Raw genomic sequence first — 23,090 nt, forward strand, 5'->3', positions numbered from 1 at the left:
ATAAAATAAAATTTAAAAAAATAAATAAATAAAATGAAAAAAAAAAATATTCTTCCTAAATTTCCTTTTGGTACTTGTGCCTCTGTAATCTGGTTTATCACCTAGGTAATTAGATGTATACCATTTTGACTTTCTTTACGGAGATTGAGCTGAATTTAATTGGATTGACTCATTCACCCTAGAAGACTTCTCTCTCTAAATATATATCTCCATACTCTCCTCTTATGGAACATTCTTTTCTTGTCAAATCCCACTCATTCTTTAGATTCCTTCTTTTAAAAAGCTTATTCTGTCTCCCCCTCTTCCTCTTATCAGCTAATAAATATCGAGCATTAAATGTGTCAAATAACTGCTTTAGGGATTTGGTGTATGTTGATTTACGGAACACTCAAAACCAGGGATTGACTCATAACTTTCAAAACCACCCAGCGAGGTAGGACTGTTATTACCTCCCTGCTGCAGATGAGAAACTGAGAAACAGAAAGATAAAGTAACTTGCTCAGGAGCACACAGCGGCTGGCTGGTGAGGTAGGGCTTCCCACCCAGGTGGCTGGCTCCAGAGCTGCCCTCTTAAACGCTCTACCAGTTGCTCCGGCCAGCCCAGTAACACTAACCCTGACACTAGCTATTGACCTCAACGTCTCCGCTCTGCGGACGGACAGAGCGCACTGCCTCCCAGCGTTCCGTTTCTGCTGCACATTTCCCTCTAGAGACACAGGTGCTGAGAAAACACTGCACTTGCTAGAGCCGTGCTGTGATGGTACAGGCCCACCACCGTGCTTTTAGGGGAAAATGCTTCCCATGGTGATGCTCAGCCGCTGATAGTATCACTTCCTCTAAATGTTTCCACTCCTTATGGGTGAAGCTGTGGGTGGGGAATTTCAGAGTCATGGAAACAGCCAAAAGTTTATGGGAGGTTCACAGATACAGTACCATTCAATGACTATGTGCTGAACAGTCCCATATACTCTAAGGAAAAGATGAATCTAAAAATACACTAGTGGGAAGGCTCCGGGGGAGTTTTGTATGAAAAGTGGACTCTTTAGGATCTAGCAGAGTGGTTAGAACTCATCATGGCCGTTTGCTGATTTTGGCAAAGGGTGCTTTTGAAAGCTAAGTATCACACAGATCCTTGCACTAAGGGTTTCTGCGGTAGGGGAAGTGGACAGTGAGAGTGAAAGCTTTCCTGAACGTGCCCACAATCAGGACAGTTCTCCTTCCAGGAGTCAGTTCTATTTCCTCTTTCCCTCTGTGGATGTGTGCTTAGTCGTTCAGTCGTGTCCGACTCCTTTTGATGCCATGGCCAGTCATTTTTATTTCTCCTTTGCTTTCATTTAAGGACCCTTTCCTCCTTTGATTTTTTTTTCCTTCTGGCTTTTAGGTGCCTAGTTCATTCACCTGTTACCCCCAGTTAAAACCAGTTTCTAACATAAGGCAAAGCTGCTTCATACCTCTGCTGGTAGGGTTTTGTACATGAGAGAGGGAGACATTTGGGAGGCATTATGCCTTCCTGCAATCATTCTTGAACCTTCATCTTTGGCAATGACCTAGGACTGTCAACTGATAGAGATGATAAGTAGACTGTCACTTGTTTACACAACAGAATGCTCTACAGCCGTGAAAATGAGTCATCAGCATCTATTCGCATCCATATGGATAACCCTCCAAAATGACACAGAGTCAGTCTGGAGTCACAGAGTCAGTTACGGAGGAATGTATATGGTATGATTGAAGTGAAGTGAAGTCGCTCAGTCGTGTCCAACTCTTTGCGACCTCATGGACTGTAGCCTACCGGGCTCCTCCGTCCATGGGATTTTCCAAGCAAGAATACTGGAGTGGGTTGCCATTTCCTTCTCCAGGGGAACTTCCTGACCCAGGGATCAAACCCGGGTCTCCCACATTGTAGGCAGACGCTTTACCATCTGAACCATGGTATGATTACATGTGTTTAAGTTCCCAAACAGGCAAAAATAAACTGCATATACACATAAGCTGCATATAAATTAATTACATATAAATTGCCTATACATGTATATATATAGGCACATGAGGCCAGTCTAAAAAGAAAAATAAAGGAGTGTAATTAATACAAAATTTAAGACAGCATTTCCCTTTAAGTGTTGGGAAGATGGGCAGTGGGTACACATGTATTTGTTTTCTTACTTCTACTATTATTTAGAATGTATGTGCACATCACATATAGTTCTTTGTAGCATGAAATGTTTCACGTATTTAAAAATTTTTCTCAAGTGAAATGGATCTGGATTAGTGGCCCTCATTTACCATCTTCCTTGGAAAGTGGAGGGAGGGACTTGGGGAAGAACAGCCGCCAATAGAAATTAAGTAGAAGGGCTGCCCGGGTGGCTCAGTGGTAAAGAATCTGCCTGTCCATGCAGGAGACATGGGTTCGATCCCTGGTCAGGGAAGATCCCACGTGCCTCGGAGTAGCTAAGCCCATGCATCACAACTACTGGCCTGTGCTCTAGGGCCCGGGAGCCACAACTACTGAACCTACATGCCCTAAGAGCCCGTACTCCGCAACAAGAGAAGCCACCACAGTGAGAAACCCGCGCACAGCAACTAGAGAGGAGCCCCCTGCTCTCTGCGACTAGAGAAAAGCCTACACAGCTATGAAGACTCAGCACAGCCAAATAAAAAAAAAACTTAAAAAAATTAAATACAGTTGAATTATAGACCTCCTTCCACCACAACTTCTAATCTAGAGTGAACGTACAAAGGAAAGTGGGTGCATCGGCACCTCTGCTGAGTTACTCCTGAACGGCCAGCCTCAGTCCTCAGGGCAGGACTCCGTGACCAGGAGCCTGGGGCTGTGCCCATCTCAGGCAGTCTTACCCCTCACAGCCTGGACATGTGGGAGCCACAGCGGGCACAGTAAAGTTGCTTATTTTAATTACCAAAAAAGCCTGGTGCACACACGAGGCTGGCTCAGCCAGCCCCTGCCCAGGACATCCACCCCTCCTGGCCCTGCAGCTGGGTGGAGGGGACGCAGCCATGCCGTTGGGGAGCACCTGCTCTCGCAGACCTCTCTCCAAGTCTTCCTTCCGTCAGGCCCCACCTGTTGGGGTTTCCTCATGAAGTGTGCTGCCAGTACCAGGAGGGACATGGTCCTTTACTTTAAACTGACCCACTTTTAGGGTGGTGGAGGACGGCCAATTGGATAAAGGTGGTCAAAAAGTACAAACTTCCAGTTATAAGTACTAGGGATGTAATGCGGTGTAGTCGCTCAGTCGTGTCCGACTCTGTGCGACCCCATGGACAGTAGCCCACTGGGCTCCTCTGTCCATGGGATTCTCTGGGCAAGAGTACTGGAGTGGGGTGCCAGTTTCTTCTCCAGGGGATCTTCCTGACCCAGGCATTGAACCCTTGTCTCCTGCATTGGCAGGTGGATTCTTTACCGCTGAACCACCAGATAACATACAACATGACAAATATAATTAACATTGTTCTATGTTATATATGGAAGTTTTTAAGGACATAAATCCTAAGAATTCTCGTCACGAGGAAAAAATATTTTTTTCAATTTCTTTAATGTTGTATCTATATGAGATAATGGCTGTTCTACTATGACAATCACTTCATGATATATCTAAGTCAAATCATTATGTTGTACACCTTAAATTATTCGTTGCTGTATGTCAACTATATCTCAAAAAAAAAACTGGAAGAAAACAAAAACAAAAAAAGGAAAATAAATGAAGACACCTTCTTTTAAAGATATGTAAATTAAAAAATAAAAACCTTTCATGCCACTTCTGCAAATAAAAAGCCAGTGCCACTGTGGTTACTAGAAGACAAAATTGTGCCATTAAATTTTAGCTAGCTACCACTGCCTGCTGATGGCTCATAGCCTGAGGTCTTTGTGGAAAAGGTAAATGGCCACAGTTAGATGGGTCTTCAGATCAGGCCTACATCAAAGGATGAAAAGAATGAAATGGAAGATCTCTCTCCATGACACAGTGACTAAGTCGAGTGACTCAGTGTGATTAAATGCCACATCTGATGTCACCTACCATACCCACTTATTGTGTCCCACACTTTGAAAATTTTGATCAAATGGGTTATGGGGAGGCCAGGAGGCAGAGGGGGAGTGGAGGCGATTCGAGGTGGGAGGTGTCTTCACGTGGCGCAGTTTTGTACAGGATGTGCAAATGGACCCTGTTTTAATGGACCCTCCCTGGTTCTGGGGCCTGGGTCCTTTTTCTAAGTGAAATCTCACAAGGGGATGAGAAGGGCCCTCCCTCACAGGGCCCTTGAATGGGTAGGAAGAGTGCTGGGGGGAGGGAAGAGTGAAAAGAGAAGAGAGGAAAGCCAGAAAGGGCACATGACCAAGTCAGCTGCCACTGTGGGCAACGGAGGCATAAGTCCAGGAGGAAACTTTGAGAAAAGGTAAGATGGTCTTCCTCAGTGATCAATGCAAAGAAATAGACGAAAACAACAGAATGGGAAAGATAGGGATCTCTTCAAGAAAATTAGAGATACCAAGGGAACTAAAGAGCCTCTTGATGAAAGTGAAAGAGGAGACTGAAAAAGTTGGCTTAAAGCTCAACATTCAGAAAACGAAGATCATGGCATCTGGTCCCATCACTTTATGGCAAATAGATGGGGAAACAGTGGAAACAGTGTCAGACTTTATTTTGGGGGGCTCCAAAATCACTGCAGATGGTGACTGCAGCCATGAAATTAAAAGATGCTTACTCCTTGGAAGGAAAGTTATGACCAACCTAGATAGCATATTAAAAAGCAGAGACATTATTTTGCCAACAAAGGTTCGTCTACTCAAGGCTATGGTTTTTCCAGTAGTCATGTATGGATGTGAGAGTTGGACTATAAAGAAAGCTGAGCACTGAAGAATTGATGCTTTTGAACTGTGGTGTTGGAGAAGACTCTTGAGAGTCTCTTGGACTGCAAGGAGATCCAACCAGCCCATCCTAAAGGAAATCAATCCTGAATATTCATTGGGAGGACTGATGCTGAAGCTGAAACTCCAATACTTTGGCCACCTGATGTGAAGAAATGACTCATTGGAAAAGACTGTGATGCTGGGAAAGATTGAAGGCTGGAGGAAAAGGGGATGACAGAGGATGAGAAGGTTGGATGGCATCACCGACTCGATGGACATGAGCTTGAGTAAGCTCCAGGAGTTGGTGATGGACAGGGAAGGCTGGCGTGCTGCAGTCCATGGGGTCGCAAAGAGTTGGACGCAACTGAGTGACTGAAGTGAAGATGGTGTTAGAGTATTCCACTCTAATGGAGCTGGGTATCTAAAAATCCTCTTGATGAAAGTGAAAGAGGAGAGTGAAAAAGTTGGCTTAAAGCTCAACATTCAGAAAACTAAGATCATGGCATCTGGTCCCATCACTTCATGGCAAATAGATGGGGAAACAGTGTCAGACTATTTTTTGGGGCTCCAAAATCACTACAGATGGTGACTGCAGCCATGAAATTAAAAGACGCTTACTCCTTGGAAGGAAAGTTATGACCAACCTAGATAGCTAATTCAAAAGCAGAGACATTACTTTGCCAACAAAGGTCCGTCTAGTCAAGACTATGATTTTTCCAGTGGTCACGTATGGATGTGAGAGTTGGACTGTGAAGAAAGCTGAGCCCTGCAGAATTGATGCTTTTGAACTGTGGTGTTGGAGAAGACTCTTGAGAGTCCCTTGGATTGCAAGAAGATCCAACCAGTACATTCTAAAGATCAGTCTTGGGTGTTCTTTGGAAGGACTGACGCTAAAGCTGAAACTCCAGTACTTTGGCCACCTCGTGCAAAGAGTTGACTCATTGGAAAAGACTCTGATGCTGGGAGGGATTGAGGGCGGGAGGAGAAGGGGACGACAGAGGATGAGATGGCTGGATGGCATCACTGACTCAATGGACATGAGTCTCAGTGAACTCTGGGAGTTGGTGATGGACAGGGAGGCCTGGTGTGCTGCGATTCATGGGGTCGCAGAGTCGGACATGACTGAGCAACTGAACTGAACTGAACTGATCTATAGCCCATGAGAGAGTTAATTCCTGGGGCTTTTCATTTGCCTTTGGGCGATGGAAATGGCTCTACTTGGCCTGGAGAGAGCCCGCAGGTCATGAGATAAAGATTCAGGCTTTTAGAAGTCAGCTCAAAGTTGTGCTGAGGCCTGAAGAATGTAGGCAGGACTCTGACTGCTTCTACTACACCCTTTCTCTGCTAGATAGTTAAAACAAAAAAAAAATCACATGTAATGCTTACCACAGCCCTTCACAATAGTGACTAATTTCCCCTTATTTACATATAAAGGAAGAGGCACCACAAGTTACATAATTTGACCACAGTCAGTCTGTCCTCCGGCACCTCTGCTTATACTTTTCTAGTCTTTTTCCTACCCTCCCCTCAACTTTTTAAAATATTGAACTAAAACTCACACAACATAAGTCAGCCAGTTTAAAGAGAACAATTCAGTGACTTTCAATATAGCCACAGTGTGCGGCAGCCACCACCTCTATCTAGTTCCAAACAACTGGATCACCCCGATAGGAGACCCCGTACCCATGAAGCAGTGGTTCCCCATATTTCCCTGCTCCCAGCCCCCAATCTCCATTCTGTTTCTATTGATTTCCCCATTCTCAGTATTTCATTTAAATGGAATCATACATTTTGGGATCTAGTTTTCTTTTACTTCAGTTCAGTTGCTTAGTTGTTTCTGACTCTTTGAGACCCCATGGATTGTAGCGTGCCATTCTTCCCTGTCCATCACCAACTCCTGGAGCTTGATCAAACTTGTGTCCAGTGACTTGGTGATGCCATCCAACCATCTCATCCTCTGTCGTCCCCTTCTCCTCCAGCCTTCAATCTTTCCCAGCATCAGGTTCTTTTCCAATGAGTCAGTTCTTCACATCAGGTGGCCAAAGTATTGGAGTTTCAGCTTCAGCATCAGTCCTTTCAATGAATATTCAGGACTGATTTCCTTTAGGATTGACTGGTTTGATCTCCTTGCTGTGTTCTTTTACTTAGAACAATGTTTTTGAGGTTCACATATGTTACAGCATGTTTCAGACCTTCATTCCTTATTGTGGCTGAATAATATTCTATCAAGTCTTCCCCGATGGCTCAGCGGTAAATAATCCATCTGCAATGCAGGAGACACAGGAGTCACAGGTTCAATTCCTGGGTCAGGAAGATCCCCTGGGGAAGGAAATGCAACCCACTCCAGTATTCCTGCCTGAAAAATCCTATGGACCGAGGAGCCTGGTGGGTTATAGTCCATAGGGTTACAAAGAGTTGGACATGACTGAGCGTGCAGGCCCACACAATATTCTATCCTGTGACTGAATAATATTCCATCTTACGGTTATATAAGAATTTATTTATCCATTCATCTGTTGATGGACTTTTAAGCTATTTCTACTTTTTGGCAATTGTGAATATTGCTGTTATGAACACATGTGCATGTACTGATTTGAGCCCCTGTTTTTAGTTCTTTGGAGTGGAATGTAGGTAGGCATGGAATTTTCATCATTCTGTGTCTAACTTTTCAAGCAAGTACCTAGTCTTCTTAGAGAGTTCATGCTCCTATCGCTGTTTAAATGTTAGGATTTCTTGAGGTTCCATCCCAAGCCACCCCCTCTTTTCTCATTTGATGTTCTCTCTCAAAAATATTTCATCCAAACCCATGGCACCAATTAGCATGTATATACTAAGGATTCCCAGACCTTTGCTCTGGGCTCTAGGCCAGCATGTCAACAGCCTGGCTGACATCTGCCCATGGATGTGTTCAAGGCCCTCCAAAATCCAAGAGAACTCATCCCAGGCCTGGATGTTCATTAACCCTTTTAGTCCCAGCGAGCAGCATCAACATCCATTCGGAAGCCCCAACCAGGACAGTGGGGATCACCTTCAACCTTGCCCCCGGGATCTCCTTTCCTGTCTGCCCCCAAGTCCTGCTGATTGTCCTTCTCGATGCCTCTCTGTCTATTTTGTCTATCATCTCTCTATTTTGTCTCCACCGTGAATACTCACTAGATACCCTTGTCTTGTCTGGACTCCCACTGATGTCCTTGCTTGGCTTACTTCATCGGCCTTCTAACCGGTCTCCCTCTCTGTGGGTGTGGCCCCTCCCATCCATTCTCCGCACAGCAGCAAAACGGATTCCTTAAAAACGCACATCAGATGACAATGCTCCAAGTTTCTCCACCAATTTTAGAATGACCAGCATCTTCAGTGCTGCCTCTTTGTCCGGACTCCTGTTGAGCCACTCTACTCTTTCCTCTGGCCACACCTTAATTTAGCCAGACAATTTGGGTCTCCCACCTGGCACTACCCAATGCTTTGCCTTGTGCAAGCGTTTTCCAGTTCTCCTGGTCCCCGGGTATGGAAACCTCGCTGACTCCCAGACAGATCAGGCTTCCCTGCTATGTACTCTGGTCCTTATCACATTTGCGTAATAATTAGTCAACATCTGCCTCTCCCCTGGATTGCAAGCTTTTGTTGGGGGGAGGGCAGGGCAGTGTCAGTTTTGTTCCATCTTACTGAAGTTTTGACTTAAATGTGGCTTCCACACTGTGAACACTCACTAGTCAGCTGTTCAATAATTTAGTGAACTAGTTCACGAGAAACAGTGGAGCTCTCACATGAAGTGGCTCTCACCCTGCCCTGTCCACTGCTCCCCTCTGCCCCATTCTTAGAACAGGAATATCCAAAAAATAAGCAAACCTGGGAGGAGACAGAAAATTGGAGGAAGACCGCTTGGCTGGTTCCCAGGGCTCTGTTGTGGATGATCCTACCTCACACTCACTTCTGGATGGGAAACCAGCTTCTGGGGGGAAGGGAGGGGCTCTCCAAGCAGGAGTTGAAAGGACTGGAGCCCCCGGCCCTCACTTCTGGTCGCTAACATGAGGACCAGCGTGCTCACCAACCCTCTGGCAGCTTTAGATAGTGCCTGACCTGTTTAGAAGGGCTTTCCCCTTTCAAGTTGCATGTGTTCTCATTTCAAAGTATTAATAGATTCAGCAAGATAAAAAGGTGGCCTCCAGTTCTTTGAGGAAGAAAGGCAATTGAACGAACAAATTCATTAAATGAATTAATGTAAACAGAGAAATGCAAGGATGGAGCTGTTGGGGTGGCTCAGTGTGGACACGAAGAATAGTGTCCTTTGTCTCCAACCCCCTCAGAGGGGATGCTAACAGCCAGTTCGTGGTATAGTCTAGACACTCACTGAGTGATTCTCAGTCACCACTTCCTGTCCCTCAGTCATTCCCACAGAGGCTGAACACCACCAGTTATAAGTGACTCAGATCCACCATCAGTTGTAAGTGACAGCCCACACTTAGAGGGTCTGAAATAATTTCAGAAAAGTAAAAGCTCAGGGTCATCACAGGGGAAACTCTCTGACAGCAGGAAGCGGGAGGAGCCATGACCTTTACACACAGGAAGCACCCACCCAGGAAGGTTTGAAATGCAGAACCACATCGATTTGAAGCTGCCCGTAAGCCAGCGTCTCCAGGTCAACCTGCAGGAGACCAGGAGCCACTCATTGCCCCTCGGCGGCATGTGGTGTCCCTCCCAGCAGCTGCAGAGGGGGGTGCCCACGGTGGGGAGCCCCACCAGCTGTCTGACATCAGCTCAGGAAGTCAGAGACTGAGCGAGCCTGCCGCCTGCCCCTCCCCTTAGGCCACAGCAAGAGTGGGGGAACTCACCCAGGGCGGAACTGCGGTGGTGGGGCCCTCGGGGCTCCCTGGCGTCCTCGCCCTCCCTTTGGACGGGCGGGCTGGAGGTGGCAGCTCAATCTTGCCTCATGGCTGTGCTTCTTTCTAGCTGCGGCCACCAGACCGGCTTTTGATGGCAGCTGTGAGCACGGCCCCACAGAGCGACCCCACGCTAGACAGCCAGTGGCGAGCCTCTGTGTGTTTTTCCTTCCGGTTGCTGAGAAGTGATGTTGTCTCAGTTCATTTCCTTTCTGTGCGCCTTTTTTTTTTTTTCTCTCTCTCTTCTCTGTCAGACCTCCTGATACACTGAGTTGGTTGTATAGCGACAGGTGAGCCATCTAGTTCTGATCTACACTGTTCACTGTTTTGAGAAAGAGAGGTGATCTTTAGGTTATTGGTGCCATGAAATTCTGTGGAATATCCTTTCTAAGTGGCACAAAGACCTTTTTAGGCTGCACTGAGGCAAGAATTAGGCTATTTAAGACCTATTAATTTAGGATTTTTCAGTTTTATCAGCTCAATATGTTCTGTTGTTCAGTTGCTAAGTCATGTCCAACTATTTGTGACCCTGTGGAGTGCAGCACACCAGGCTTCCCTGTCCTTCACTATCTTCTGGAGTTTGCTCAAACTCACGTCCATTGGGTCAGTGATGCTATCCAACCATTTATCCTCTGTTTCCCCCTTCTCCTTCTGCCTTCAATCTTTCCCATCATCTGGGTCTTTTCCAATGAGTTGACTTTCCGCATCACGTGGCCAAAGTATTGGAGCTTCGCTTCAGCATCAGTCCTTCCAATGAATATTCAGGGTTGATTACCTTTAGGATTGACTGGTTTAATTTCCCTGCAGTCCAAGGGACTCTCAAGAGTCTTCTCCAACACCACAGTTTGAAAGCATCAATTCATCAATATGTTCTGAAGAGTTCTACTATAAATTGACCTGAAACATCCTTTGACTGGACAAGTATTTTATTGAACCTGTACTCTGTATTTGGCTAGGTACCCAAACAGACCACTCCTATTTACAATGTGATACAGAAGCCCCCAGGTGGCTCAGCGGTAAAGAATCTGCCTGCAGAAGAATCTTTGGCAGGAGACGCGGGTTCAGTCCCTGGGTTGGAAAGATTCCCCTGGAGAAGGAAATGACAACCCAGTGCAGTATTCTTGCCTGGAAGATCCCATGAACAGAGGAGCCTGGCAAGCTACAGTCCATGGAATGGCAAGAGTCTGACACAATTGAGTGACTGAGCACACAGGAATCTAGACTACCTGATGATGTGAAAGGGAATCTGAAAGTATTTCATCCCAAATCCAGGTCTTCTTCCACCTGGGCATCTGAGTAATAGACAAGGGGACGTGCTCTGAGACTGACCACCTGGGTTTGAATCTTGACTTTACTCTTCAAACACTTTTGATCTTTCTGTGCCTTGACCCCTTCATCTGTAAAATGGAAATAATCAAAGGACTGCTGTGAGAATTGAAGGAGTTAGTATACACAGAGTACTCCAGGAGCACCTGGCATAATAAATAAGTAAGCAGCGTTATGTGGTATGTGCTTACCATTATTAATTAGTGGCAAATTATATGTAAGTTCAGTCCTTTACTTTTTTCCTTTTTTGCCCCACTTCCCACCCCTTGCCGGTGCCTAACAGATGACTTGGTGGCATAGAGGATTGAGAGCAGAGAGGGAGATGGTTTGAATAATCGATACCCTGAAATGATTATGGTGTCTGTTGTTTCAGCTCCGTCTCCGAGGTAAGGACAGGGTTGTCCCTGACCTTCCCCTCATCTTCACACTCTGCTCCTGTTGTCTGGTACACTCTTGTGACTTCTGTTTTGTTGTTGTTTTGTCTCACTTTTCCTGTACTACTTCTCTGAAACTCAGATCCATGTCATTTATTTTTAAACGTAGAGCTGGCCTGAATCAGGCTAAGGAATCCTCTGCCCATAAGCAGATGCTATGTTTAAACAGAGAAATACTCAGCTCAACGCCTTATCCAACTGGGACTTAGAAATACAGCAACAACAAGAAAGTCTCTATTAATCTTTATAAGTCTACATATCAGCATTAATTTTTACCCATTTTAGCGGCATTCATGGTATAAATATCATTAAGCTACTCCATTTTTTTCCCTCTCTCTCTCCTTAAAAAAATATTCTTGAGTATGTGCTATATATCGGGACCTGCTCCAGATCTGAGGTAGAATTATTCTACACTTATTATTGTAAGTGTAGAGTTTTCATAACAAATCAATAGAGGAAGAGGAGAAGCAGAGACAGCAAATAATTTTTTCAAAATGCTTCTCCATGCATTTCCCATATCATTAAAGTACCTTATCAATAAATAGTATTTTCTGTAGTAGATGTCCATACCATATAAATTCAAATGCTAAATCTTAGGAAAATGCTTTACAGTTATATAATATATAACCCGAAGATTAATGCCATTGAGTTGTTTCTGTAAGTCAATGACACCTTAGCTATACTAAAACAAAACTAAGCTTGCGCGTCTTTTAAATGAAGTCCTTAAATTTGGTGATTTGACTATCCTTAACTCTGTTATTTCATCTGTATCCACATGGTTTCTTTTCCCGCTCTGAGCTGCCTGAACCCCCACTGCTGAGCTCTGCAGGACACAGAGAAGTCACATCTGTCACGGCAAACCTGGGAGCTCCAACTTTGTCCAAAGACAGATCAGCTTTGTTTTAGAAAAACATGCTAAATACTTTTCCTACTTGGAAAGATAGAAGTTTTCTATGTCTGTTTTCCTACTTACAGTCTTAGACTGCCTTCTTCTTTTTTTCATTTGTTTTCCTCTGTTCTGATTAGTGGCAGATTATGCCACATGTCAAAATTTTGACAAACCACAGATGGCTGTGAAAAAAAACAAACAAGTGTTATTTCTAATCATTGTATCCAGTGAAGACTGTGTTTACATTTTCCTCTTTATGTAAACAGTCCTCTTGGCTGCTTTCATTAGCTTCTTCGTGCCATCCTGGCTGAAATCTCAGCGCCATAGAATGGTTTATAACTATCTGTTAGGCAGTAGCCAACCTCCCGGCAACTGTTTTGAATCTGTCATGGATGTCTGGTCCAAGGAGGATGAAAAGTTTTAAAAAATCTATGGTCAAGATGTGCCTGTGTGTGTGTGTGTGTGTGTGTGTTTGTGTGTGTGTGTGTGTGTGTATTTATGATTCCATTGGCTTGACTCATTTCCCTCCACGACTGAACACAGTATTAGCCATAGGGAGTCAGCTGCCCACCGAGGAATTTAAATGAACATGCTCAGGAGTCGATTTGGCAGGTTTCATGAGCAGAGTTGTCTAGTATTAGAATGTATGCCTCCTCCCTTCTTGGGACTGGGGGCTGGTCTTGTGGTTTTAATTTTCAGATGAAGAAATCAGACCTCAGAAGGATCCAGCTCATTTGTCCATGCAGTTACTGTGCTGGACCTGCAAACTCCCCCGAGTGCCCCTGCACCTGGTTGATGCATCGGTTCACAAGACATAGGGCCTGTCCTCAGGAAACTCATAGCCGAGTGGGGATATTAGTGAGATCACTATTCCCATTAATTGGTTCACTCAGAATATTAAAAGCATTTATGGAACAAGTGCTATGATAAACAAAAAATGAATGAAAATCCACTCCTTCCCTAAGAGAAATTTCAATTTAGTAGGTACAATGTACTCACTCCAGTATTCTTGCTTGGAAGAGCCCATGGACAGAGCAGCCTGGTGGGCTATAGTCTATGCGGTCACGAAGAGTCAGACACCTTCCTTCACTTTTAGGTATGACAAAATGAACCTTATTCACCTTCCTCTTTTGTTCTCTTGGTGCTTCAGTTCAGTTCAGTCACTCAGTCGTGTCCAACTCTTTGCGACCCCATGAATCGCAGCACACCAGGCCTCCCTGTCCATCACCAACTCCCAGAGTTCACTCAGACTCACGTCCATCGAGTCAGTGATGCCATCCAGCCATCTCATCCTCTGTCGTCCCCTTCTCCTCCTGCCCCCAATCCCTCCCAGCATCAGAGTCTTTTCCAATGAGTCAACTCTTCTCATGAGGTGGCCAAAGTACTGGAGTTTCAGCTTTAGCATCATTCCTTCCAAAGAAATCCCAGGGCTGATCTCCTTCAGAATGTACTGGTTGGATCTTCTTGCTATCCAAGGGACTCTCAAGAGTCTTCTCCTACATCACAGTTCAAAAGCATCAATTCTTCAGCACTCAGCCTTCTTCACAGTCCAACTCTCACATCCATACATGACCACTGGAAAAACCATAGCTTTGACTAGACGGACCTTTGCTGGCAAAGTAATGTCTCTGCTTTTGAATATGCTATCTAGGTTGGTCATAACTTTCCTTCCAAGGAGTAAGCGTCTTTTAATTTCATGGCTGCAGTCACCATCTGCAGTGATTTTGGAGCCCCAAAAAATAAAGTCTGACACTGTTTCCACTGTTTCCCCATCTTGGTGCTTACAACTCTCCTTTTCTCTCTCCTGTAACAGGACATTTTTGTCTTCCATCTCTTCTACTCTGCTGGTCCATCAGCCGAGTCCTGGTGTGTGGCACTCTTACATGACCAGAACCCCACATAAAGCTATTTCAGCAATCTGTTAATGTTGATTTCCTTGTTTTTGTTCTTCTGGGTGTTCATCCACTTCCAGCCCCAGGTGAAAGTTCCGTCTACTTACTTGCTCTCATGCTTCAGAGCTACCCGAACTCACTGGGGCAAGTTAACAAAGACCACATTGTTTATGGCAAATTCTCCCCCAATAACCTCAACCGAGGCCCTTCTATAGCTCATGAACCTTCCTACTCATCTCCTCCTGACTATCTGTCACATCTTCTTCCCAAGCTTTTCTTACTCTCCAGAGCTCTGAGCCCTGCCCTCAGCTCATGCCTTGTGGGGGTGAGATGCCACTGTGAGCTCTCTCATTATCCCTCATGATATCTGCAGAACCTCACTCCTTCACCCATCCAGCTTCTCATCCTCTGCTCATTCTTCCATCCTTTGGATTCTGCTTTCAAGCATTCCCATTGGATTAATAAAAATGTTTATCATTAGGAGGAAAATGATATTTTCAGAGATGAAACCATTCTTCCGGCTCACAGAACAGTTGTTTGAAGAAACATAGGTCCCACGAAGAACAAAAGGAAGGAAGACTGAATTCTTTTTAAGAGAGAACTGATGACAAACATAGAAGATTCTGATTTATTGGAGGCATTCATTGTGTTTAAGCATCCGGCAAACACCAACTTTTCTCTACGACCGACAACTTAGTCACCTACTCCTCTACTAGATGATAACCACCTTGGACTTTCCCCCCCCAAAATTTAGGAAAATCTTGATAGTGCTGATTTTGCCATAATTTTTAAATTAATTTTAAAAGCATACAACTAGGACTTCCCTGGTGGTGCAGTGCATAAGAGGCTTCCCTGATGGCTCAGATGGTAAGGAATCTGCCTGCAGTGCAGGAGACCTTGGTTCTATATCAGGTTGGGAAGATCGCCTGGAGGAGGGCATGGCAACCCACTCTAGTATTCTTGCCTGGAGAATCCCATGGACAGAGGAGCCTGGGGGAAGGAATCCACCTGCCAATGCAGGGCTTAGTTGCTGGTCTGGGAGGATTCCACATGCTGAGGAGCAACTAAGCCCAATGCACCACAACTACTGAAGCCCATGTGCTTAGAGCCTGTGCTCCACAACAAGAGAAGCCATCGCAATGAGAAGGCAGCACATTGCAAAGAGAAGCCCATGACCGCAACAAAGAGTGGCCCCTGTTCTCCCAACTAGAGAAAGCCCACACAGCCATGAAAACACAGTGCAGCTAAAATTAAAAAAAAAAAAAAAATTAAAAATGACTGAAATTAGGGCTGATGGCTGAAAACATTTTAGTTTTTCCTGCAATGTTAGCTTATTTTTACAAATCAATGTAAAATATGCAACTAATACATTGATATTATAAAAAAACTAACATTGCAGGTAAAACTCAAATGCTTTCTGACCATCAGCCCTCATTTCAGTTTCCTCCTCGGCTTTGCCCACAGGAAACCCTTGCTATCTGTTCAGTATGTGTTCTTCCAAGACATTTGTGTGCCAGGCGTTTGTGTGAATAGACGTAACCTCTCTCAGATTGCAACGTGCACATGTGCAACCTCACCCTTGAGCGTGCTCTTCTGCACAAACAGAACACAAGACTGAAACCGTCATATTAAGCTTGGTTTCTGAAGGAACTGTACAAACTGCTGTTCTGGTTTCACATGAAATAGGACTTTGAAAACAACATCTTATTCATGAGAATATACGGGATAAAATTACACTGCTGTCTTCAATGCCTGAAGAGATTAGACTGCTCTGTCTATCCGACTTTGGATCATTTGTTTTCTAAGTACACAGAAAGCTGGGTTTACGTCCAACTGGTGTGCCCCTGAGTAGAGATTCCCAGATCAGATACCAAACATTGATCAGTCATTTGATAAAGTGATTTTTCTGGATTTTCCTTTCTGCCTACACAATCACTTAACCAAAAAATCAAGTCCAATCATGCGACTCCCGAGGCAGGTCTGCCGCCCTGATCATGACCCAGTCCCAGAGAGGGACTGCTGTGTGTTAAGATCATTTATGGACACTTTTTTCTCTACAATGGCTGGTTCTTTTTCTTTCCTTTTCCTTGAACATTTCCTTCTTCTGACTCTAGAGCAGCCTCTATGTCACCATCCCATACCGAGACAACCCTACTCTGAAGACTTAGAAATATTTTTTACTTACTCCTGGTGTTTAAAACACTAGCATGTCTGTTTGTTTCCCCCTGTAGTTTTCACATAATTATTTTACTCTAAGACAATAGAAATTCTGAGAAGAAATCCAACTCGTCCCTCTTCTATCTTTACCACCACTTTTCCTATCTTATCAGCAAAAGCCTTGTGCCCGCAGTCTCGTAGGGACCCTAATACTTACTGCCTTCCTAATACTATCCTTCTTATGGAGCCTCCTGCCTTTGATGCTCAGCTTTCCTGAAAGTCGTCTACCCTGCGTGCCTTCACTCCCACATGGTCCAAGCCCTTCTTTCTCACTGCCTTCCTGCCATCCTGCCCTCTGCATGCAATAAGTCCCTGCGATCGTCGCCCATGGCATCCTAGAGGGTGAAGCCAAAAGCCATCACGATGACTTGCCTCTGCTGCATTCCCAATGGCCATTGCTTCTCTCCTCTCAGACCCTCTAGAAGGGGGACCCTGTCCATCTCGGTTCACCTCCTTCACTGATCAGCACACCTCCTCTGCTTATTGCTGCCGATGTCTCACCCCTGGACCTCACACGTTTCCACTCTACTTCTCTCTGGATGGGTTCCTCTACTCCCATGTGGATCTGGGGCAAGCCTTCTCCTCCTGACTCTCCATGAATGTGGTGGGGCAACTAAGCCTATGTGCTGCAATGAAAACCCTGTGCAGCCAAAAAACCCAAAACACAACAAACAACAACAAGAACAAAAAACAAGAAAAAATACCTCCACCAACTCCCTGTTGCTTACAAAATAAAATGAAATGATTTGGTTGGTGAGTCAAGACCCACACGCTCTTCTCAGATTCTCTCCTGTTATCTGCACCCAGAGTCGCACTCACTGCTCGCTCTTCCCTCTAGATCACATCTCCTCATGACTTGGGGCTTGTAAAGCCTGCCCCCCACCCAGAATGCTCTTCCTCCTTCTCTTTTCGTCAACGTCCTTCAGGACTGCTGCCCCCCTGGACAGAGAATCTTTCCCCCATTCACTGCCCCTAAAACTACTATTATTATGCTCATAACATAGGATCACCATAGTGCGCCTGTCTCCTTGGACTTCCGGGCTCCCGATGGTGAGGAACTGTGGCTTATTCATTTTGGAGACCAAACCAAACATTTTGCAAAGTGGTCTGTAGCGGTCCTGCATCAAAATCACCCACCAGGTGGTTAAATATAGATCCCTGGGCCCCATCCTGGAATTGCTGAATCAGTTTCTCTGGAGAGTGGAGTGCATAAGAATTATCTGGAGGTAATTCTTATTCACATGGGCATTTGGGGACAGGGTTACAACATCCAACAAATACCTGATGAATAAAGACGTGATGAAAAGAGCTAAGATGTCTACTCCTGAAATCTGCTCTATTTCCTTCATTCCCCTGGGGTGTATTTTGGCTGGAGGCAAGTCCAGGGAATTTGGCTCAGCCACGGATCAAAATGACCTAATGGGAACAGCTTTGCATTATTTTCTAATCAGGTCATGCAAAGCACCTATTGTCCTGTCCAAATGCCAAATTAGGTTTAGGGCCATTCAAAGCCCTGAAGATGGTTGGTCCTGATAAGGATCGAGAAATTCTTGCTCAAGTGAGAACTGGTATTGCGGGCGTGTTCTGCATTTTTAACTCACCAAAGCCAAGTTCCTTTGCTTAAGTGGGTCACAAGAACCTTCCAAGGAGTCTCACTGTCTCATTTGCTGTACTTATCACCAGCCCTGGTAACTCTAATACCAGTTCATAGTCCTCCCTTGTAGACGTTGGTTGTAAATGAGCCTGAGAGTTTTTAGACTTTAGGTGAGGCTGATGGATTGTGAAATCAGAGTCTTCTTTTAAATTTCTTCAGTAGATTTTGAGCTCTCTCAACATGACCTTGAGCTCTGCCACAATGCACTCTCTATACCAGGCCTAAAGAAGACGAAAATATATACATTATCTAAATGAGGAGTACACAAAGCACCCTCAACAAATGTTTAAATCTTACTAAAAGTATACAAAATAATTTCTTTATAACACAGGGAACATATACTCATTTTTTTGAACACAGAAGTAAATAATTCAAAAAGGCAACGTAACCAGTGTTACACTGGAATGTATATTTCTTTTAAATGTTTTCCCATGTATATGTAGAGCAATATTAGAGTGGATTAGTTTATTACTATTGTTGTAACAAATTGCCACAAAATTAATTGCTTAAGACAAAAACACATTTATTATCTTGTAGTTCTGGAGGTTAGAAGTTCAACATAGGTCTCCCGGGCTAGCTATCATGTTGGCAGGGCTGCATTCTTTTGGAAGGTTTAGGGGACAACCTGTTTCCTTGCCTTTTTCTGCTTCTAGATGTTGCCCATATTCCTTGGCTCCTGGCCCCTTCTTCCATCTTCAAAGCCAGTAACGTTGACTCTCTGTAACAGTTCTGTAGTTACCTCTCCCCTGATTTCAGCTGGGAAAAGTTCTCCTATTTGTTTTTAAGGACTCATGTGACTAGCTTAGACTCTTGTGGATAATACAGGAGTCCGATTCAAGGTCCTTAACTTTATCAGACTCACAAAATCCCTTTTGCCATGTAAAGTAATATAGGGCTTCCTGGATGGCTCAGTGGTAAAGAATCTGCCTGCCAAAGCAGGAGACATGAGTTTGACCCCTGGGTCAGGAAGATCCCTTGGAGGAGGAAATGGCAACCCACTCCAATATTCTTGCCTGGGCAATGCCACGGACAGAGGAGCCTGGTGGGCTACAGTCCATGGTTGCAGAGAATTGGACATGACTTGGTGACTAAACAACAATAACAACAAAGGAACATTTTCTTAGGTTCCTAGAATTAGGACAGGGACATGTTGGGGGCCATTCACACACAGAGAATGAACATCTAATGTTCAAGGAGGTTACCCAAGATCACAAAGTTTGTAAATATTAAACCTAGTACTTAAATTTTTTCAGATGGCAAGAGTTTGACACAATCAGATTTTCAGTGAATGAAGATGTGTGATAAAGGCACGTAAGGCAGAACAGCAAAGAGCCTGCATACACGTGGAACGAGCCTCCCAGGAACTGGCACTTCGTCCTCAGCCTACAGACGCCAGGATCTCACGGACACCCAGACACAGCTGCCCACAGCACCGCAGGAGGCCACTGCCTGTTTCTGGGCCTCTCTTGACACTTCTCACGCCCTGTTGACTTCCCCCGATGCCCTGCTCAGCTTCTTAATCTTAAATTCTACTGATTCATGGCTTTAGCCCACTGCCTCCTCTCCATGAGTCTCTTGGTTTTTGAACCCTTCTGTCACTTGTAATTCTGTCACCTTCCTGCTTCCTAAGAGAAAGTCTCTGATGGAGTCCGTGGTCACTACAGGGCCCTGGACAGCCCTGTCCCATAGAGGGCTCCCTATGGCTGCTGGTCAGCTTATGGATGGCCACCTTCAAAACCGCCCCCTCCTATTTCCATCAGCCAGGATGACAGGGTCAAACGTGATGATTTGCATGTATGTAAGGAATCACCTCGGGTCTCTTCTTTCAGAAGAAGGCTGGAACAAATGGTCACCGAGAGACTTTTCTCCAAACCAAGGCTGGAATGTCTTCCCTATGGACCCCTGGGTACACTGAATGGATGCTGGGTACATGGAATGAATCTCGCTGAATGAAAGCGAGTAAGCAAGGGCTGAACAAGGGGAAGAGAACAGTGCCCAGAACTAATACTGAATATGGACATTTCAAAAACGATTTGGGTAACTGCTTTCAGTTCTTTAAGGTCCTAATTGCTGACTTCAACAAAGAGGCCACACAGACTTATGAAAGTTCTAAAATTATATCATATTTATCAGTCACCGGGACCTCAAGTTGCTCCCACAAACCACACAGGGCCTTGTGAAATAAGGCTTTGGAAAGGGGACCCTGAAGTTTCTAAATTTTCGCCCTTTTGTTTCTCCATCTGCATTTGCTCTGAAAGGGGAAAGTGACCTCATTAATTTGGAAAGAATGAGTTGAAACAAGTTTCAGAAGGAGAAAACTTCTCTTGGGCATGCTGAAGCCTGCCTCCACCACCCCCTTTCCCCATGGAAGAATGCTGCCGTGGAAGTCTCAACGGATAGTTTCCACAAAAATGTGTGCTGTGGTCACAGCTCAGAGATGCCAACACAAATCTCAAACATAGCCACCTTCTGACAGAGAACACAGTCTAGGCTGCCCTTTAGTCTGGACCTTGGTAACCCGGGACAGAAACTGATTTCAAACGTCAATGAATCACACCTGAGGAAATGGCCATCTGATAGGGGCCTTAGGATAAATATTTTCCCCTGGTGACAGGCCTTGGGATGTCACCATGTTACACATGAGCAGGGCTACTTCTACGTGATTTGCTCTTTTTTCTCTCCTCTTGTGCTTTTAGAGAGAAGGTCAGTGGCATGTTGTCACCTCGATTTTCTGTACCCCATAATAATTCATTGAATTCATTCATCTTTACTCTGAAGCACACAACATTCTTCACACAGGCAATCAAAACTTTTTTTTTTTTTTTTTTTTTTTTTGAGCAATTACCACTGTGTTAGGATCTGGGGATAAACCAGTGAGTAAATATATACTCAATATATTGTGTATATTGAATGCTTTGTCTACAAATAATGTAAAGATAGAACTTAAATTGGCTTGAATAATAATAAATACTTGTTACCTCCCCAAGCAAGAAGTCTGGGGGGTAGATCAAGAAATATCTTCATGTCAGTTTTATTCTCAGGTGGTTGGTTCCCTCATAATTGCAAAGTGGCTGCAATAGCTCTAGGTAGTACCTTGTCAACCACATCCAAATGCAAATAAGTATATAAATAAATAAAGCCAAAATGAAATGACCCCTGCTTTGGGTCCCACTCCCCAGCAGATGTGCCCTCAAGCCTTGGGGGGCAGAACTGCATCTCAAGCCTGTTCCTCAGCTGATCAGGCAGCATGACAAATGAGATGGGTATCATTTGCTTAGACTAGTCAAATATTGCCTCTGGGGATTAGGAGAGGGCTCAGTCTTTGCTGAAGCACAGGGTTGCCCCATACACAAAGAAAATTCAGTTCTGTTAGCAGCAAGAAAGGATTAACTATTGGACAAGAAACCAAAAAGCCAGCCTTAGTGTGGAACTTCTAGATGACACATGAGGGACAGGAGAAACATTCCTCAACATACACATTTTTTGTAGGGAGTCCAAAAGACAGAGGTTCCAATATCCACCTTGCTACTGAGCAATTACAAGATCTTGGGTTAATCTCTTGGAACCTCAGTTTCTGCAGATGTAAAATGGGAAATCGTACCTATCTCATTGGGTTGCTCTGGGATCAAATACATTAGCATTTGCAAAATACCTAGCACTCTGCCAGGCCCATAGGGATTGCCCAGTGAATGTCATTTCTTTCCCCAAAGTCCTCAGGTTGCTCAAATCTAAATGGCTGGGTAACTGGCAAGTCAGTCAGCTTGTATTCTGATTGATAAGCACTGGGATATGGATTTACAGAGGCTTCCAGATGGAGGTGTCATTATCACACTTACTAGGAATCTTTCAGTTTAGTTCAGTTCAGTCGCTCAGTCGTGTCCAGCTCTTTGTCACCCCATACAGCACGCCAGGCCTCCCTGTCCATCACCAACTCCCGGAGTCCACCCAAACCCATGTCCATTGTCTCAGTGATGCCATCCAACCATCTCATCCTCTGTTGTCCCCTTCTCCTCCTGCCCTCAATCTTTCCCAGCATTAGGGTCTCTTCCAGTGAGTCAGTTCTTTGCATCAGGTGGCCAAAGTATTGGAGTTTCAGCTTCAGCATCAGTCTTTCCAATGAATATTCAGGACTGATCTCCTTTAGGATGGACTGGCTGGATCTCCTTGTAGTCCAAGGGACTCTCAAGAGTCTTCTCCAACACCACAGTTCAAAAGCATCAATTCTTCATTGCTCAGCTTTCCCCAAAATGCTTTTGATACATCCAGTGGGTCCTTTCCATCTTGTCTCCCTATTACTCTATCTTTCTACAGCATTGCCACTATCATCCATCTGTTGGATGTGGGGAGTGAATGAAAGGAACCAGGGTTAAGCCCAAAGGTTTGGGCTCTGGCAAGTGGTCATTTTAAAAGATGAGGAAGGCTATGGGGGACATGGTGGGGTGGGACAGAGAGTTAGATCTAGGGCAGGTTAAGTTCTGGTGGTGGTGGTGGTTTAGTTGCTAAGTCATATCTGACTCTTTTGAGATCCCATTGGGGTGGAGCGGGGGTAGCCCATCAGGCTCCTCTGTCCATGGGATTTCCAGGCAAGAATACTGGAGTGGGTGGCCATTTTCTTCTCCAGAAGATCTTCCCGACCCAGAGATTGAACCCATGTCCTGCATTGCTGGTGGATTCTCTACTGACTGAGCCATGAGAGAAGCCCAGGTTAAGTTCTACAAGGTTCTTAGACCCTGAGTGTAGCCGCTGAGAAGCAAGTAGGATATAGGAAGGCGGAGGCCGGGGAGAGGTCTGGAGATAGACCTTTGGGTGTCACAAGCATGGAGGGTGACATTTGAACACTAGTGAGATCACCAAGGGCATGTGCTCAAAAAGGGAAGCGAACTGACACATGAGCGTTGGGTGTGTGAAGTGGAGAGGCTGGGAGAGGCCGGTTCCCAGCA

General features: G+C 44.9%; 1 protein-coding gene and 1 long non-coding RNA gene across 3 annotated transcripts in view; both read right to left on the reverse strand.

Annotated features, from left to right (window-relative positions):
• NEDD9 (neural precursor cell expressed, developmentally down-regulated 9) overlaps nt 1–9,893 on the reverse strand; it is a 190,987-nt gene extending 181,094 nt beyond the window's left edge. Inside the window, exon 1 of the mRNA XM_044927043.2 lies at nt 9,691–9,893. The gene's annotated coding sequence lies outside the window, so the exon portion shown is untranslated. The remainder of the gene's footprint in view (nt 1–9,690) is intronic.
• A 608-nt stretch (nt 9,894–10,501) lies between these two features.
• LOC112579339 overlaps nt 10,502–23,090 on the reverse strand; it is a 57,641-nt gene continuing 45,052 nt past the window's right edge. The window contains exons 3-4 of one of the 2 annotated variants that reach the window (XR_003103787.3): nt 12,472–12,569; nt 10,502–11,135 (exon numbers count right to left, since the gene is read on the reverse strand). This is a non-coding gene — a long non-coding RNA (uncharacterized LOC112579339). Of the gene's footprint in view, nt 12,570–23,090 lie in introns of both variants that reach the window. The other variant, XR_006543945.2, reaches the window with a different exon arrangement.

The sequence above is a fragment of the Bubalus bubalis genome, chromosome 2 (genome assembly GCF_019923935.1).
Source record: "Bubalus bubalis isolate 160015118507 breed Murrah chromosome 2, NDDB_SH_1, whole genome shotgun sequence".
NCBI lineage: Eukaryota > Metazoa > Chordata > Mammalia > Artiodactyla > Bovidae > Bubalus > Bubalus bubalis.